The sequence below is a fragment of the Sciurus vulgaris genome, assembly GCF_902686455.1.
Source record: "Sciurus vulgaris genome assembly, chromosome: 8".
In the NCBI taxonomy this organism is placed as follows: domain Eukaryota; kingdom Metazoa; phylum Chordata; class Mammalia; order Rodentia; family Sciuridae; genus Sciurus; species Sciurus vulgaris.
In genome coordinates, this window is record NC_136468.1 from 55,393,946 (window position 1) to 55,412,404 (window position 18,459).

At 38.3% G+C, this 18,459-nt stretch overlaps 1 long non-coding RNA gene across 1 annotated transcript; it reads left to right on the forward strand.

The window, feature by feature from the left end:
- Nucleotides 1–5,436: 5,436 nt before the first annotated feature.
- On the forward strand, nucleotides 5,437–16,476 carry LOC306668404. The gene is made up of 4 exons (XR_013765861.1): nucleotides 5,437–6,798; nucleotides 8,216–8,315; nucleotides 8,614–8,719; nucleotides 10,498–16,476. It is a non-coding gene; the product is annotated as an uncharacterized lncRNA (long non-coding RNA).
- The last annotated feature ends 1,983 nt before the right edge of the window (nucleotides 16,477–18,459 follow it).

The window sequence follows — 18,459 nt, forward strand, 5'->3', positions numbered from 1 at the left end:
AAGTTGGAAATATCCCAGGGATGCAAAGATATTTCAACTTTTGCAAATCAATAAATGTAATTCATCACATGAATAGAATAAAGGTTAAACATCACTTTATCAACTCAATAGAGGCAGAAAAACACTTGATAAAAGTCAACATCCCTTCATAATAAAAGCCCTGAACAAGTTAGACATAATTAAGAATAAATATGATGAGCTCACGTCCAATCTACAGAGAATGGGAAAAGGCTGAAAGTGTTTTTCCTCTAAGATCTGAAACAAGACAAGGTTGTCCACTCTCACCTCTTATTCAATATAGTACTGGAAGTTTTAGCTGGAATCATTAGGCAAGAGAAAGAAATGAAAGGCGTCTGAATAGGGAACAGAACAGAGATCCCATAAATAAAAACACAACTACATACACCCCACCCATTCCTGACAAAGATGCCAAAAATGTACATTGGAGGAAGGACAGACTCTTCAACAACTGCTGCTTTGGAAGGTATGGATGGAGATGTGGAACTCTTTCAGCAGGAAGAGGGCTTGTTCATATGGCTTCCAGGTGACATCAGTGCAGAGGGGTTTGAGGCGTGGCACTTAGGATATACACTAAACACAGATGCCTATGCCATTTGTTGAGTTTAATCTTTTTTTAGCCCAACTTCTTTATTTTTCTCATTCTACCATAAAATTTATCCAGTAATATCCAACTCTAAGCAATGATGGTATTTCTGCTTGTTACACCAGAATCAGTCTCTGAAGTTAAGTTAAAATGTGCTTTAATCTGTTTCCTGACACACAAAGCAGACATTTTTCTCCAGGCCTCAGTAAGAAGTCTTTTTTTTTAAATCTATTTTTTTCTTACCTCTCAGTTTCAGAACACTCCTGCTCCTAGTGTGTGAACCCTCTGAGGGGAAGACTGTGTCTTTGCATCACTATGTTCTAATTGCAAAGTCCTTAACATATAGCAGAGTTCAGTAACTATCTGTTCTTTTGCCAAATTTTTTTTTTGTTTTTAGATATGCATGATAGTAGGGTTATTTCGATATATTATACATACATGGAGTGCAACCTATTCCAATTAGGATCCCATTCTTATGGTTGAACCTGATGTGGAGTCACACTGGTCATGTATTTATGTATGAGCATAGAAAAATCATGTCTGATTCATTCTACTGCCTTTCCTATTCCCATACCCCCTCCCTTCCCTTCATTCCCCTTTGTCTAATCCAATGAATTTCTATACTTCCCTGCCCTACCCTCTCTCATTATGGGTTAGCATCCACATATCAGAGATAACATTTGTTTTTGGGGGGACTGGTTTATTTCACTTAGCATGATGGTCTCTAGTTCCATCCATTTACCAGCAAATGCCATAATTTCATTCTTCTTTATGGCTGAGTAATATCCCATTGTGTATATATACCACATTTTCTTTATCCATTCATCTGTTGAAGGGCACCTAGGCTGATTCCATAGCTTGGCTATTATGAATTGGGTTGGTGTAAACATTGATGTGGCTGTGTCACTGTGTTATGCAGATTTTAAGTCCTTTGCTAAGTTTTTGATATAGTGTGTGCCTTCCTGTGTCCATTTGATTTTACCACAAATTAACTTCTAGAATCCTTTGTTAATATAACATATTAGAGGATGCTTATTTTACTAAAATAATATAATTTTACATAAAAATAGGGAGAGGAGCCTATTGTTGCCATAGGCCTGTGATTCTGCCTTATCTATCATGCTGAATAAAAGGGAAAGCCTTATGTGAATTGTTTCTATGATTTTCAAAAGAAAAGAAAATCTGTGTGTGTGTGTGTGTGTGTGTGGGTGTGTGTGGTTTGTTTTTTAAGAAATTGGGGGCTGGGGAGATAGCTCAGTTGATAGAGTGCTTGCCTTGCAAGCACAAGGCCCTGGGTTCAATCCCCAGCCAAAAAAAAAAAAAAATGGAGTAGTGTAGTAACAGTATGGTACCAACATCAACATCCTGACTTTTGAACTACAGTTACAACATGTCATCCTTGATGTAACTGGGATGACAGGTACATAGGATCCTATGTAAGATTTTTGCAACTTCCTGTGAGTCTACAATTATTTTCAAAGTTTAAAAGTTAAGGAAAAGAAATAAGAGAACAGATGGTCAAACTTTAAATATTTGCTATGTTTGAAGTGATAAGAATTAGAAATCAACTCTGAAATATGAGCAGAAATTAGGCTGGGAGAGGTAAGAGGGAGGAGAGGAGAGAGAGCGCTCCAGTTAGAGGTAACAGCTTATTCGAAGGAGCATTTGAAGTGCAGGAAGAAGGACATGTGGTTGGAGCATACGGAGCAAGGCAGAGAATGGCATGAGACACTCTTATGGTCTTGTTGTGAGGCATCCCCCAAAGCCCTGTGTTAATGCAGCAATGTTCAGAGGTGAAATGATTAGATCATAACCTAATTAGTGGATTACTAATTTGGATGGACTATCTGAGCAGCAACTACTGGCAGGTGAGGCATGACTGGAGGAAGTAGGTCACTGGGGGACATGTCTTTGGAGATTATATTTTACCCCTGGCAAGAAACACTCCTTGCCCACCATTTTCTGACTTCCATTAAGTCAGCTTCCCTCTGCCAGCAAATGCCGTAATTTCATTCTTCTTTATGGCTGAGTAATGTCCCATTGTGTATATATACCACATTTTCTTTATCCATTCATCTGTTGAAGGGCACCGAGTTTGGTTCCATAGCTTGGCTATTGTGAATTGGACAGGTATAAACATTGAGGTGGCTGTGTCACTGTGTTCTACCATGATGCCCCACCTCACCTCAAGCTGGAATGATGGAATCAGCAGACCATGAACTGAACCTCTGAAACTGTGAGTTCAAAATTTATTTTTCCTCCTCTAAGTTGTTCTGGTCAGATATTTTGGTCATAGCAATGGAAAGCTGATTAACATATCCCTTGTAGGGTAAGCAGGAATAACTGCTCTCCTATGGGATCCCTGTCTGACAAAATGGAGTATTAGGTAATTTTAAGCTGAGGACCAAGTCCTGACCTGTGATGATGGCTCTCTCTTGAAATCCAGCCACCTTCTATGAGAAGAAGTCCAAGTCACATGGGAGGCTGTTCGACTCACTCCCACTGAGCCCTCCACCCACTGCCAGCATTGAATGCCAGCCATACTGTGGGCCGATCAGGCCTTCTGGTGACTACAACCCCAGTAAACATCTGACCACAATTGCCCTTGTAAGACAAGAACAGTTGAGCCCAGTCAATCCATAGAACTATAAGAGAGCATAAAAACCATGCATTTTAAGTCAACTGATAACCAGAATGAGTAATGAACCTTCTAGTTCTGTATCCTAAAGCACTTTCACAGACCTCAACTCCTTTGATCTTCAAGAGAATCCCTCCAGACTGCAAAATTTTGATGTGACAGCTGGTGCACCATTGTATACCACACCTGGCACAATGAAGTCCTCAATAAAAATATTTGTTGAATGGGGGTGCGATTTTCTACTCTCTGGGGGAAAAAAAGATTAAACAAAAGATTTTCTTGGAGCACTTTCTGTTACTGAAGTCCTTTGACCCATTTGGAACTTTTAACACTAAGGTGAAAGACCTTTGTCCTTGGAGTCTGGAGAAATCGGAACAGCAAAGAGAAAAAGTAGGCATGCTTACAGATAAATGCACGAGGCAAAGATAAATGATGAAATGTTTTCACCTGGACTCTTTCAAAAGAGCCAGTTTGGGTCATAAGAAAAAGTGAACTTTGAGCTGAAAACAGAGCGTTTTCATTTTCTCCACAGGCAGCTAAATTTAAATGTTTTCCCTCTCAGTGATTGTTGCTTGGTATACAGAGAAGTACCTAGGCTCTTCAGTCAGGAAAATCTGGGTTTCTGTTTGGACCACCAACTTGTTAATAAATATGGTTCATCAGGCAAGTTACTTATTTTCTTAAAACCTCTGTTACTTCACTGGCAAACAAGAGATTTTAATAGCTACTTCATTGAGTTACTTGAGACTAAATATCAAAGTATTTGGAACAATGCTCAATATGTAAAACATAAGCCAAAAAAATGTTAATTGCCTTCATTTTATTTTATTTATATATTTATTTATTTTGCTCTTATAAGTGGTTGGTTGTCTTGTATGAAAATGAAGTTTTGTGCTTATTCATTTAGCAGTTATTTTAAGTACCTCTGGAATAGATCTTGGGAGCACAATGATAAAACAAGGAACTCACATTTTAGGAAGCAGGAAATAAGTTTAATAATATTGGTGTAAGACTGCGGGGAGTAGTAGGGGACAAAGAGAGAGATCATGTTTCCTGGGAGTGTTTTGAGTGTTAAAAAAGTTTCTTGAGCAACCAAGATGTTCAGATGTTCTTCAGGAGGTGAATAGATAAATAAAGCATGGTAAATCCAGACAATGGTATATTATTCAGTATTAAAAATAAATGAAGTGGGCTTGGGTTGGCTCAGTAATAGAGCCCTTGCCTAGCATGTGTGAGGCAGTGGGTTCGATTGTCAGCACTGCAAAAGATGTCAAAAGCTAGCCTCGGCACTAAGCAACTCTGAGACCCTGTCTCTCTAAATAAAAATACAAAATAGGGCTGGGGATGTGGCTTAGAGGTCTAGTGCCCTTGAGTTCAATCCCCAGAACCAAGAAAGGTGATAGATAAAAATAAATGAGACATGAAAAGACAAGGAGGAAACTTACATGCATGCTACTAAGAAAGAAGCCAATCTGAAATGACAACATACTATAGGATTCCAACTTATGCCATCGTGGAAAAGGTAAAACTACAGAGACAATAAAAAGATTGGCAACTGTGAGGGGTTAGTGGAAAAGGAGGGCAAGATAATAGGCCAAGCACAGAGGATTTTTAAGGCAGTGAAACTATTCCATAATGGTGGATATAGGTTGTCAGAAACGTGTCCAGACCCACAGAATGCACAATGTCAAGGGGGAACCCCAACGTAAGGATAATGTGAAGTGTGGACTTTGGACGATAGTGATGTGTCAGTGTAGATCCATCAGCTGTAACAAACATACCTCTCTGGTGGGGAATTTTGATCATGATGGAGGCTATGCAAGTGTAGAGATAGAGTGTATGGGACATCTCTATGCCTTCCACTCAATTTTGTTGTAAACCTAAAACTACCCTAAAAAAATAAAAAACAAATCCAAGCAAAAATTTCCTGGAAAAGAGTGTGCATGCTTGTTGGATGGCCAGTGGAGGATGTGTGTGGGTGTGGGAGCCAGTGTAGAACGGACTGGAAGGTTGGAACCAGAAGTGATTCAGGAGAGTTGGAGTTCAGGGTGTTGAGTGTGGGAAGGACAGTGGTTATCACAGGAAGGAGACTGGATCAGGCAGGACCTGAACTTAAAAGGCCTAGTGTACCAGAATAAATTTTGTTATTCTTATTTTTGCTGTGCTTCATTTAAAGCAGTAAGTGTTGAAATATTCCTCACTTTACAGTGTGGCTGCATTTCTACAAATGTATCATACATAAAATTTTATAAAATAAATCACATTTTACTTTTCGATTTTGATTCTAAAAATGAAAATATTAAACTTATACTAATTCCATAAGAAAAGTGGGAAAAGAACAAACTTTAGGAATCTTCCTTGCAACTCCTGAGCATGTGTGTAGCCTGCAGAGAGCTTTCTGTCGCTGCAGAGGTTCAGCCTTGACCAGTGTGGGAGAGGCATGGAGACCCTGGCATCCTAGACAGGGACTCAGACTATTCTATTTGGGGAGGAGGGGAAAAGGCAAGGTGAGGGAAAGATAATTTTATTTTCTTTTTTCTTTTATTTTTGTCAAGAGAGAGAAAACTAAATACTATTATCAAAGTCATAAGTCTATTTATTTCTATATTTAATCAGTTTGTAGTTGAGGCTTCCTTATTTAGCATTCTTTTTTTTTCCTTTCCAAAAGAGTTCATTGTCCCTCTTCAACTCTCTCTTATGCAAAACATCTCTATCAGCATGGGCAATGACCCCATTACTCCCACTCATTATAGTTTAAATAGGTGACTCAGGCAGGATTTATCCATGGATTTTTCCATGTTGTTTTGAGAAAGTACCAGTTCCAGTCAAGCTATAGATGAGACTATCTGAATCTGTGGCCACAATATTCAACCTTGTTAGACTAGAACATACAGAGGCAGGGGGGACCCAGATCTAGAACATGTGCCTACAGACCTGAAAAAAAATGTGCCAAAATAGAAATGGTCAGGTTAAAGTAAAAAAAAAAAAAACAACAGTTTTAGGTATGAGAATACCTAAAAGTGTGTTTAAAAAAGTGTCAGAGGGTTTCACAAAAATTAGCATGTATGAATTAGTCTTTTGCATATACTTAATTCTAAAAGCAATATTTAATAGCTTAATTTATTATGGGTTATTATTGCTTAATAATAATAAAATTAAATTCATTTAGTGTTTTAAACTGGAATTACATTTCAATAGATCCTAAGTTTTTGAAATTTGCATTTATACTAGAAAGGCCATCTGAGTCAACAGTTTCATATATTAGCATTGTAGATCAAGGTTAAGGTCATAAGTTAGCTATGCAAATCTCTGCATCAAATGCCCGTATGCTTTCTATACTTCGTCATCTTTCATTCTATATCTTAATTATGTGCTTATTTTTCACTGTTAATAGCTGTTTTTCAGACTCCAGAACTGGGTCTCGTTGCCTGTTCTTTTCATGCCTTTACTAGCTTAGCAGAATGTCCTCTTCAGGAGTACTACATGAGTCAAGTAGTCCAGAAAGAGTATGATTGGATTATCTTTTGCTAGTCTCTGGAGTCTTCCATCTTGAGAGGTATACCAAACTTCCCTTTGCCCTTCCATGTCTACTTTGCCCCTTCTTTCCACACTGCTCTCTGGAGGTTGCCCTGGGAGGTTGACTGCTGAGGGTCTAGCTGAAGTGGGGTCTTGGGAGGCAGAAAGGGTGGGTCACTGTTCTTCTCAAAGCAGTTGCCTCTACATGGAGCTCCATAGAGCTTCTGGCGAGTGCCTCCTTCCCTCACCCATACTAGCCTAGGGGAGGCAATGACTCTTCCCCAGATAGGTTCTCCCCATATCATCCTTTTATAAAAGTTCTTTTGTTAAATCCTGCTTAAATTACCTAAGTTTGCGTGTGCTATTTTTGCCTTGCCGGGACCTTTACTGATACAGGGGAGTTCAAATTATTGTGGAAAAAAACCCCCATTGTTCTTTTTAGCTAATTTTTATTGGTGCATTTTTTTTTTGGGGGGGGGGGGATCAAACCCAGGGCCTTGTGCATACAAGGCAAGCACTCTACCGACTGAGCTATCTCCCCAGCCCCCTGGTACATTTTAATTATACGTAATAGTGAGATTCATTGTGATGTATTTGAACATGCACATAACATAATTTGGTCAATTTTATTCCCTAGTACCTTCCCATTTCCCTCCCTTCTTCTCCCAGGTCTCCTTCCTCTACAGGTCTTCCTTTTATTTTCATGAGATTCCCCTCTTTTATTTTTCCCTTTTCTCCTTACCTTCCACATACAAGAAAGAACATGTGATCCTTGACTTTCTGAGTCTGGCTTATTTCACCTAACATAGTGCTCTCAAGTTCATCCACTTTCCTGCAAATGACACAATTTCATTCTTCTTTATGGCTGTTTAAAACTCCATTGTGTATATATACCACATTTTCTTTATTTATTCATCTGTTGATGGACAACTAGTCTGGTTCCATACCTTGTCTGTTTTGAATTGTGCTGTTGTAAAAATGGGTATGTATGTATTTCTATAGTATGCTGACTTCATTTCTTTTGGATAAATACTGAACAGTGATAAAATGAGGTCATATGATGGTTTCATTCTTAGTCTTTTGAGGAATCTCCATACTGATAAGAATATATAATTCTTGGCCAGTGTAATGATTGCTTTTTCAAAACCTTGATAAACTTTGTAAGTCTAAATTTTGGTTTACTTTTTAGCCTCTAATGTATTGAATTTCCCACCACAACCTTATCTGCTTTTTGCCTCAATTGAATTAAAATCACACCTTCTTTTTTCTAGGCACCATTTTTACACCCATCTGTCTTTGGAGTTTTTTCCCTGTTCTTGGAATTTTTAGAATTATTTCTTTTACAAGTAGCTTCATGGGTAGAGAGAATATAAATATTGTGTTTTCAATTGGGTATTGTAGGGTGTGAGGCAAAGGGGGAGGAAATACTGACAAGTTAAGTGGGTTTTTCTTTATAGTTTCTCAGATTCTTTCCTGTGCATTGTGAGAGCATGGTCAGCATCATTTCTCAAGTCATGGAGCACTAGTTATCCCTGAGCATCTGTTGGCATTCCTCAGGTCAGTTTGCAAAACCTTGTTCTCTGAGTATGTGTTTCATTCCATCCTTCTCTTCTCCCATAAGTACTTATTGAAAAAGTCAATAAATATTGACAACATTGGTCAGAACTCTTCAGAGAAGTTTAAGATACCAAAACCCCTTCCTGTTAATCTACTGGTGTCTGCACATGTCAGTCTCCAAAGACATGTGGGCTGGGGTGGAAGGTGTCCAGCACTTCCTGTAAGTTCTAGTCTGAGGTGCTAGTAAAGACTTATCTGGTTATTTGTTCATAGGTCTTCTTTAAACCTTTAATCTTAGATTAGTTGTGGATGGAGTGTCTCCCCTGGTCTTTCTGCCAGGGATGGAAGAAGGAATGATCAAGAAGGGAGACAGCAGCATTTATCAGGTGCTTACAACATTCCAGGTACTACATTTGCTTCCTTCCTTTTTCTGAAGAAGCTCATGTTGAAGGGGGAGAGAAAAGATGTGAAAATAAGTATAATTAATGGTAGTATAATAAATGTAACACAATACTATTAATATAATTAATACAATGATTTTAGTCCATTTTCCATTACTATGTTGAAATACCTGAGGCAGGGAACTTTATAAAGAAAAGAGGTTTATTTAGCTCACAGTTTTGGAGTTTGTAAATTCAAAGTTGGCAGCCTCATTGATCTGGCCTATAGTGAGGGCCCCTAGTTGCCTAACTTCATGGTGGATAGCATCATGGTGGGGGAGCATGTGAAAGAGAGATCACATGGTAAGACAAGAAACCAGAGATCAGGGAGAAGTCAGGCCCCTTTTGTAACAATCCTCTCTTGTGAACTAACCAGGGTACCACAAGAGCTACATTAGTTCTTTCTGGGGGCAGCACCCCCAATGACTTAATTACACTGCACTAAGCCCCACCTCTTGGAGGTTTCACTTGCTCCCAACATCAAAGCACTTCCAACACATGAACTGTTTGGGGACACTTTTAAACCTATCCAGACCATAGCAAAAGTTGATATGTAGTATAACACATGGCTGAGTACATGAAGAGCTGGTATCCTGGTGTTTTAACATTATTTCATCTTTCCACTATGGCAAGGTTTATAATTATTAGCATTTGATTTCATGGTGTATTGTAGGGTAAGAAAGAGGTCAGATTGAGACAATATTCATCTACCCCCCCTTGTCTGATGTAGAAAAATAAACAGATTTTTATAAGTAGCATAAGGAACTGGATGTTACTAGAGGGTGAGAGGGAAAGCAGATAACTTAGAGAAACCTTTTTAATATAATACTTCAGAGTTTTTATTTATGGAAAAAAATACAAAAATTGGCCAATTCGATTTTAGAATTGTCTTCCTTTGCCTCTGTACCCTTTTATTAAAAATCAGTTTTTAAAAAATCAGGCAGCAACTTCTGGGGAAATGGAGTAGGCATACTTTTTCCTGATGTTCTGCTAAGTACAACTAAAAACACTGAATATTATACACCAAAAACATAAGACCAGGAGAAGTGGAAAGAATAAGGCAGACCAGCTAAGAATTTGAGATTCAAGGAAGGGCACTTCATTGTGAGTCCCCGACCAGTGTATTGGGTGTGTTTTTTGTTTGCCTCTTGTATCCCAGACTTGGACCTGAAGAAGGCAACAACCCAATGCCAATACCCACAGGCAAAAATCTCCTGCTCTCTAGTCAGAGAACCAGGAAACAAGCAGGCTAGCTAGAGAACATATTTAGACCATAGTCACCAAACATGATGAGAAAAACTGCCACCACTGAGGCCTACACCAGCAAGGGCCTACAAGGAGCCTCAACTTCCAACCTTGAGACAGTAACAAGATCCCTTAGCCCCTCTGTCCACCCCCAACTAGGATGATGTTAGAGAAGGTCAAGTAGGAGCTGATCTATCATCCTCACCCTGTCAGATTAACCTGTTGAGTCCCAAGTTTTCAACTCAGCGAACATTTCAATGAAATTGACAGAGGTTGGAAATCATAATTTAGAGCTTACATACATACATGTATATGTATATTTTGAATGCTCTAATCATTCACCTATTACTTTTCTTAAAATAAAACTTCAAAAACAATATTCATTTCGAAGTGACCATAAGCAGCATATTTGTTGTTCAACTTAGTTTTTTATATGTGTGCTATTTATGGAATGATGAGATATAATGGGTTAAAGAACCTCTCTCCCTTTTCTCCAGGATGGTGTATGAGGAAGCCTGTGGAGACTTGGAACTTTCACCACCAATCAGGGGCAATAAGGTTACCTCCCCAACCCCATGGAGGCCTTGTGGGGGGATTAACAATGTATCCCCACTTCTTTCAGCCAGGGAGATATCAGCAGAGGGCTAGTGGGGAACCAAAACTATAATGTCCAAAAAAATCAAGGGACACCCTTCCCCTACCTCACCTCAGGTATCAATGGAAACCAATTGGAGAACCTAGACTGCAATAATGAGGCAGCGCATCCTTTCTTGGTTGGAGCAGTGTAAATAAAATCCAATTTTATTATCCATAGTGTTTTAACTTGACCTACTTATATAGTCTTTTCAGTGGTTCTCTGAATACTGTACATAACTTAGCAAGTCTACTGTTGTCATCATTTCAGCTGTTCAACTGAAATGTAGAAATCTTATCTGCCTTATATCCATTTACCTCTACACCAAACAGTATTACAAAATCTTCCATCATCAAAAAATATTTAGAAAATTCAATAGGTGAAGGATATTTTATTGTATAGTATTTATCAATGTTTTTGCTTACCATGTTCTTCCTGATATTCAAAGGGTTTTTCTTTTGCCATTTCCTTTCTGTTTAGAGAACTTCTGTGAGCCATTGATTAGAGTTGGTCCACTGGTGATGAATTCTCTTAATTATGGCTTTGGGCCTGTGGTAAGGCAGACAGAGCATCATAGCAGGAGCATATGGCAGAGAAAAACTGCTTCCACACAGTCAGGTAGCAAACAGAAAAAGGAAGGAAGTGGGGTCCCACAGCACCTTTGAGAGTATGCTCCCAATAACCTATAGACCTCCCATAAGCCCCATCTCTCAAAGGTTCCACCATCCCCCAGTAGTGCCACTCTGGGGACCAAGCCTTTAACACATGGGCCTTTGGGGGAACAATCAAGATTCAAAACCGAGCAGCCACCAATACAACAGAATGGGGGGAAGGACCACAATGCATATCTCATCAAGCTAAAATAGAACTAGACACAGAATTGAGGCCATCATACATACCCTCATTAGGGAAAGCAGCTGTTCATTTATTTTTAAATGTAATTTAAAAAGTACTTTGGTAGGTGGAGTTTGTTCTTCTCTGTTGACTTTCACCTATAGAAAATTCTTTTTTTACAACATAAGTCTTTTATACTATGGTTTAAAAATATGGACCTCTCAAATACATACTTACTGATAATTTGAGTGCTAGGGCACTAACAATACAGATAAGCATGGCCTTCTGATTGGCCGTGGTCTTCCTCAGGGATATAGAAGCAGGAGCTGGAGTTACATGACCAGAGAAGGAGTCCTAATTCCACGGGTAATTAGCCGTGTAAAAGTCACTTACCCTTGCAAAGTCCCAGTTTGCCCACCTTTAAGCTGGGAATAATAACTCCTCACTTAAACATGCTTTTTATTTTTGAGAACAAAATTAGATAACATATGCATGTGATAGCCTCTGTAATTTTGTCAGACACTATATAAATCTGAATGACTTTTGTGGTGGAGTCCATGCCTTAATTTCTTTATATCCTCAAACCTTAGCACAGGGCTAGGAACATAGTAAGTAAGGACAGCAATTGTTGAATAGCTACATAAATTAAATAGAAAAAAAACCTTTATTCATATGGATCTTATATGGAATTGAAGTGTCAACAGACAACATGCATAAAAATGCATAAATCATATAGTATACTTGAAAGATAATAAATGTCCGGGGGAATCAAAGCAGAGAGAGCAGAACTCAGGGTTCTGTAGGTATGGAATGCAGTTTCTAAAGGGGTCGTCAGGCCTGTCTCATTGAAAAGATGATCACTAATAAGACACTATGGGAGGTGAGAATGTTAGCCCTGAGAATATTTGGGGGATAAGAATAACTAGTACATATACCCTGAGGTCGAGTTCTGTCTCTCTTCTTTAAGGAATTTCCCAGAGACCAATTGGCAAGGAGAGAAGTAGAAAATGAGAACAGGGAAGTCATGGAGAGCATGAATCATGGTGGAATATGGGAGAGAAGTGGAGGCCACTACAGAATTGTGAGGAGGGAAGTGATTTGACTCACATTTCAAAGAAATCACCAGCTGTTCTTTTGAAAACTGAAAAAGGTGGGAAGAGGGTGCAAAGACAGAAGCCAAGAGACAGTTAGAAACTGTTGCAGTAATCCAGGCTTGCCTGGTGGGGGTAGAACTGGAGGTATAGAGAAGTGGTCAGATTCTGGAGGTGTGTTGAAAGGAAAACCAACAGATTTCCTGATAGACTGATTATGGGGTATGGAAGAATGGGAGGAACTCAGGGTGACTCCAGTGTTGTTGTTGACAACTGGAAGCCTGGAACTGCCAACTGAGAAGGAGAAGCCTGTTGAAGGGACCTGTTTGGGGAAAAGATCAGGAGTCCATATTGGGACTATCATGTTTCAAGGAGTCATTAAACCCCCACATAGGGTTGTCAAAGATGCGGTTGTGTATGAAACTTGGAAATTCAGGAAGGAGGTCTAGATTAGAAATAAAAAGTTAGAAATTATTGGATACAGGTGGTATTTAAAGCTGAAATTGGCTGAGATGTCAGAGGGAATGAGAATACAGACGAGTCCAAGGGGTGAGCCTTGGTGTACTCCAGAACTACTTAAGAAGTTAAACCAAGAAGGAGGACTTAAGGAAGAAGGAGAAAGAGTGACCAGGAATACATCAGAACATTAAAATCAGGTGGCATCCTGGAATCCATGCGAACAAAGTATACCCAGGAAGAGTGATGGATTTGTCAAATGCTCGAATTTGTCAAGTGAAATAAGTACAAGGAATTGACCTTTCGATTTAGCAACGTAGAGTTTATCAGTGACCCTGACAAGAGCAGTTTCGGTGGTGTAAAAGGGTCAAACTCCTGTTTAGATTGGGTTTAAGAGAGAACAGGAGGAGAGGAAAGAGAGAAAACGATGTAATTCTTTCAAAAAGTTCATCATCAAATCAAGGAGCGAAATAATGATGGTAGCTGGCAGGGGAAGTGGGTCAAGAAAGTTTTGTTGTTGTTTTTGTTTTTTAAGACGGAAAAAAATAACAGTGTGTATGTATGCTAGGGGAATGGTCTCGCAGGGATGGGAAAGTTGAATATGCAGGTCAGAGAGGGAAGAAAGACTTCATAAGATGGGGAGAGGGAATGGGATCTGTAGTACAAGAATATAAAGGATGACTGACTACAAATAAGGACACGAATCTCTCACTTGGAGGAACAAGTGGGAAGGCCCAGTTGGGTACAGATGCTGATTAGTGGGAAATGTCGTTGCGGGAGATGATGGCAGTTCCTTTCTGAAAATTTCAATGTTGTCAGTGACATAAACACAGTAATTCAGCAGAATTGGAAGCCAGGGGATGAATGAAAGAAGTCTGAGGAAAAAAGAAGGAATTATCCAGGAAAATAAGAGGGTAAATAAACCAAAGATATGTTTTATAACTGTTGGGATTTAACAATGAATAAAACAAAAAATTTTTATTCTTATGAATCCTGAGTTCCATGAGTGGACACTAAATAATTGACATAATTAATGCACTAAGAAAGCAGTACAGCACTAGTTCAGTTCACAGTAGGACTCATCAGATGATTTTGTATTTTTTATCAGACACACTGTGCTGCATAGTAAAGGTTTGCAGTAGTTGGGTAATGTGAAGGAGCCAGAGTTGTGGTTTTGCTAGACAAGTCTCACAGAGAGGGCAAGGAAGCCTTGGGTATTTGCAGGCTGACTTATGAAGGGAGAGGGGAAATGAAGAGGGTATGGAATAGTAAAAAGGTGGTAAGATCAATGGATTGGAGGACATGTAAAAGAAGGAACATACTCAACTATCTGACACATTTAACCTGTCTTCCCCTTCCTCACTTCCCTGTTTAAGTTAATGTGCTGGCTAGGAATACTACCTAGATTAGCATTCTACTTCCACCATTTACAAGATCTCTATTCTTTTTCCCTATTATTTTGTTTATCCCTGTCCAAAACACATTTTTTTTTATTACTAGAGGTTTGTAAGTCTTGATATCTAGTAAGAGAACCCCTCCCCACCAAAAAAACAAAAAACAAAAAAAAAAATAAACCCTATGATTTTTTAAAATAAAGGTGAAATAAAATTTCAGGGAAAAAACTGACAAAATTCATCAATAGCTAAAGGAAATGCAGAAAAGTATCCTTTGGGTGTAAAGCAATTGATTCAAGATAGTAATTCTGAGTTGTAGGAAGAAATAAAAATCAAGAACATGAGCATCAACTCATAAATCAGTAATATTCCAATAAGAGTCATAAATATATAGAGAACATTAAAGGACTTGACATCTTAGTGTAAAGCGCAGCAGCAGATAGATGAAGTTTAAAAGTTCTAAAATCTTTGCATTATCCTGAAAGAAGAAAAAGTACAATGATTTGTCAAAGATACTTGCCATATCTCTAAGAAGGAGATAACTATTAAGTAGATAACAAAAGAAAGCATATTTAATAAAGGAAATCTGAATAATAAAAAAATATTCAATTTATCCAAAAGAAGAAGAAAAAAGCAGAAAAGAAAGATGGTAATGAGACAAATAGAAAAAGTAAGATGGCAGATTAGAAGGACATTTATTTCAGTTTCCAAACTCAATGCACAAGTATCTCATTATCCTTCCACAAAGACACAATTAAAATTTCTCACAACCTGCATGTGATGGGAAATACAGTTGATCATAGTACTTTAAATAAAATAAGTTTTTAAGCTTCTAATTGATGAATGAGTAATTGGAGGGAATAAGCAGGCAGAGTTGTTGCATTATTTTCAAATAAATATTTAAAGAGTTCCTGAATTGGCTGTAATATAGGTAAACCAGTGCTGATCATAATCCTGACTGTCATAATTCTAAATGTTGAAATCCAAAGAATCACAATTGTGAAAGGGTAAACACCAAATGTTAACATACCGAAAGTCAAATTTTCTTTTTAGGTTTTTATTGTCTTTCTTTTCTTTCTTTCTTTTTTCTTCTTTTTTTAGTTTTCCCCTACAATTGTTGGCATCATGTTTTTACAATTCACTGTTGTGTATTTCATCTTCTTGTCATTTCCAGTATTGGGGGTATAAATTGTGTAAAGATGTGTAGAGAGTTCAAATTCGTTTTATGCATTTTTCTTACAAATTTGACTTTGAGAAAGTGCATTATCACAATGTTGACTCTGTGTGTATATAAAAATATTGAAACTTCCTCTGTGGAGACCGGTGATAGAGGATGGGAGTGACTGAGACTGGGGGGGTCTCTGATGGCCTCATGGCAGTGGCAAGTCCAGTGCCTGGGAATGTTTCTGTGCAAAGGCACCAGGATGCTTAGCCGCTGTGGCAATGCCCTGCATGAGGAGGCTCTGTGCAGGAATCCTATCAACTCTGACCTTGATCTCAGGCACACAGTTCCTTGGAAGGAAGAAATTCTTATGCTACACAACCACAATGTTTCACCAGCCCCACCTCTCCAGTTCCTGCTTGCCTTACAGTAACTTTAAACAATGGACTTTCTTGAGAGCTACACAAAGCTCCTAACATTACACTTTGCAACTGTGGATTGCAACTACGAAAAGCTACATAGGATGTCCTAGTTTCTGTAAACTTTCCTGAATACAAAGAATAATGGTTGCATAGTTTTTAACCTGATAATGAGACATATAAATAAAGATTGCTGGCGTAATTCTTTAGATCTGAAACTCTATCAGAGAGCAGAGCTCTACCTGATCCCAGCTTAATCTTCAAAATCTGTGTCTGTGAATCTTTATTTTCCAATCCCCCTTCACCCCTCGCCAGACCCAAGAGTGTGGTCACCTTGGTCACAGAATTCCTCAGTAAATGAGATGTCCTTTTTGGACATCTGCATTTGTGAAAGATAAAATTTCTCAAGATCCTGGCATATGTAGTCACCCATCACTGTTTTTGATTGATCTCGTCAGAAGACTTGAATTGTCTGTTGTCACAGTATTTTAGATGACCTTAGTGATAAATCCTGTTATCACTAATCCTGTTACACCCGTATTTTACAGACTCAAATTGTGTGCGTGCACACAAGTAACCAACCATAGTGATTTGTGTTTATATATTTCAATTATCAATCTATTCCTTTATGAAAATGGTTCTTCTGCTCACAACTGTTATACCCATTCAACTGTTATGGGTATAACTGAGTGTATATACTTACAGAAATATGTTACTATTGCCTATTTTATTGTGCTAAGTGACCCATGAAGTGGTTTGTGGCATTTTTAGACATTTCTCGAATAAATCCCCTTTAAAATGTAAATAAATATCTTTTAAAGAATTGTAAAATTATTTTTTACAAAATTACACTGTCAGGATTTTAGACTTATACTATCAGGAATTTTAGTATCTTGACATTTCAACATTCAGGATTATGATGTTTGAGATTGTATCTTTTGAGATTATGGCCCAAACCCCAAGTAAACATGTAAACACTGCCATGTAGGCATGACTTCTCTCTCTCTATAACCCCCATCTCTTGACCCAAGGCCTCACTTCATTATTGTCCTCAGATAAAGAAAACACAGAACTTCTTGCAAGAAAAACGTTCTGAATTGACTCAGACAGATTAGCAAACACACCTCACTGCTTACTGATGTTTTCATTTGTTCATGTTTTAGTTCAGAATCTTCCTGCACCTTCAAGTATCTGCTTTTTACTCCTCCAACTTTTAAATAGCGACTGAAGAACAGACATTATCCCTCATATACTACTGAATTTTATAGTGTCCTCCCATCACTATGAAGCTTTCTTTCAAACTAAACAATTTCAATTGTTTTAGTCTGAGTCCCTTGAAATAATCTGAACACCTGTTAGAATCATGAAAGGGAGGCATTCTAGTTTATCAAATAAGAAACCTCAAGGCTACAGTAGGCTGGATAAGGAGAAAAAAATATTTTGAGGAAAAGTGTTCAACTAAATTCACGTCTATTATGTAATTTCAGAGCATGCCATAGTTCTGGTCAACTCCCAGTATACTATTTCAAGTCAGTTTCTATCATGGTTCAAGGTAGCTGGCAGAGCTAGATTGAAATACCAGTCACATTCAGGTATGAGTGCCAGAGCTGCTGGCTCCTCTTCCTGCATTTTTCATGGACATCTTCTGGAATTTTTAACTATAGTTACCATTTATTAGGTGCCTCCCAGGCATGGTGCATTTTGTGTAAAGTTTATCAGGATTTTCTCTAATCCTGTTACATCCCTATTTTACAGACTTAAAGACTGAATCAAGAATTATATAACCAAGACCAAACAGATAGTAATGGGAAGAGGTGGGATTCACACCAGCATCTATCTGAAAACATCTCCTCTTATAACGGTGTTTTGCTGTAAGATTCTCTGGAAACCCACGAAAGCCACCGGACCTACTATTGAGTTAATAAGACATACTAAGAGCAAGGACCAGTAGAAAGTCCAGTTGCCTGACTAGGAGGAAGGAAAGTCCTATTTGTTGAACTAGTATCATGTTTTAGGTACAGCACTAAGTACTTTTATCTAGTACTTGATTCATTTATTTCTAATTAATTTATTCTTGACTCATTTATTCCTCATAATAACGTGGCTAGGGAGATGTATTTATCCTCATTTTACATATGAAGAAACTGAAGCCTAAGGAAAGGAGTAAAGTCTAAAATCACATAATTAATAATGTGAGGTTTGGAGTTTGAAACTCAGTGGCTTCAAAACCGAAACATGATGCCCTATTTCTCCCTGTTTTAGATTTCCTTTGGGGAAGAATGGAGAAATTAATCAGAAGAAGTAAGAAACTACATTCATATAGGAGCTAGAAGTAGAGGTAATTTAGCATAGGGAGAAGTCTATGATTAGCGCAGTGAGCCAGGACACTACTGAGACTCTGGAGACTCCGCCTGGACTCTGGACTACTGATGCAGTATCAGGCAGGACTTAACACCCTGCAACTGTTTC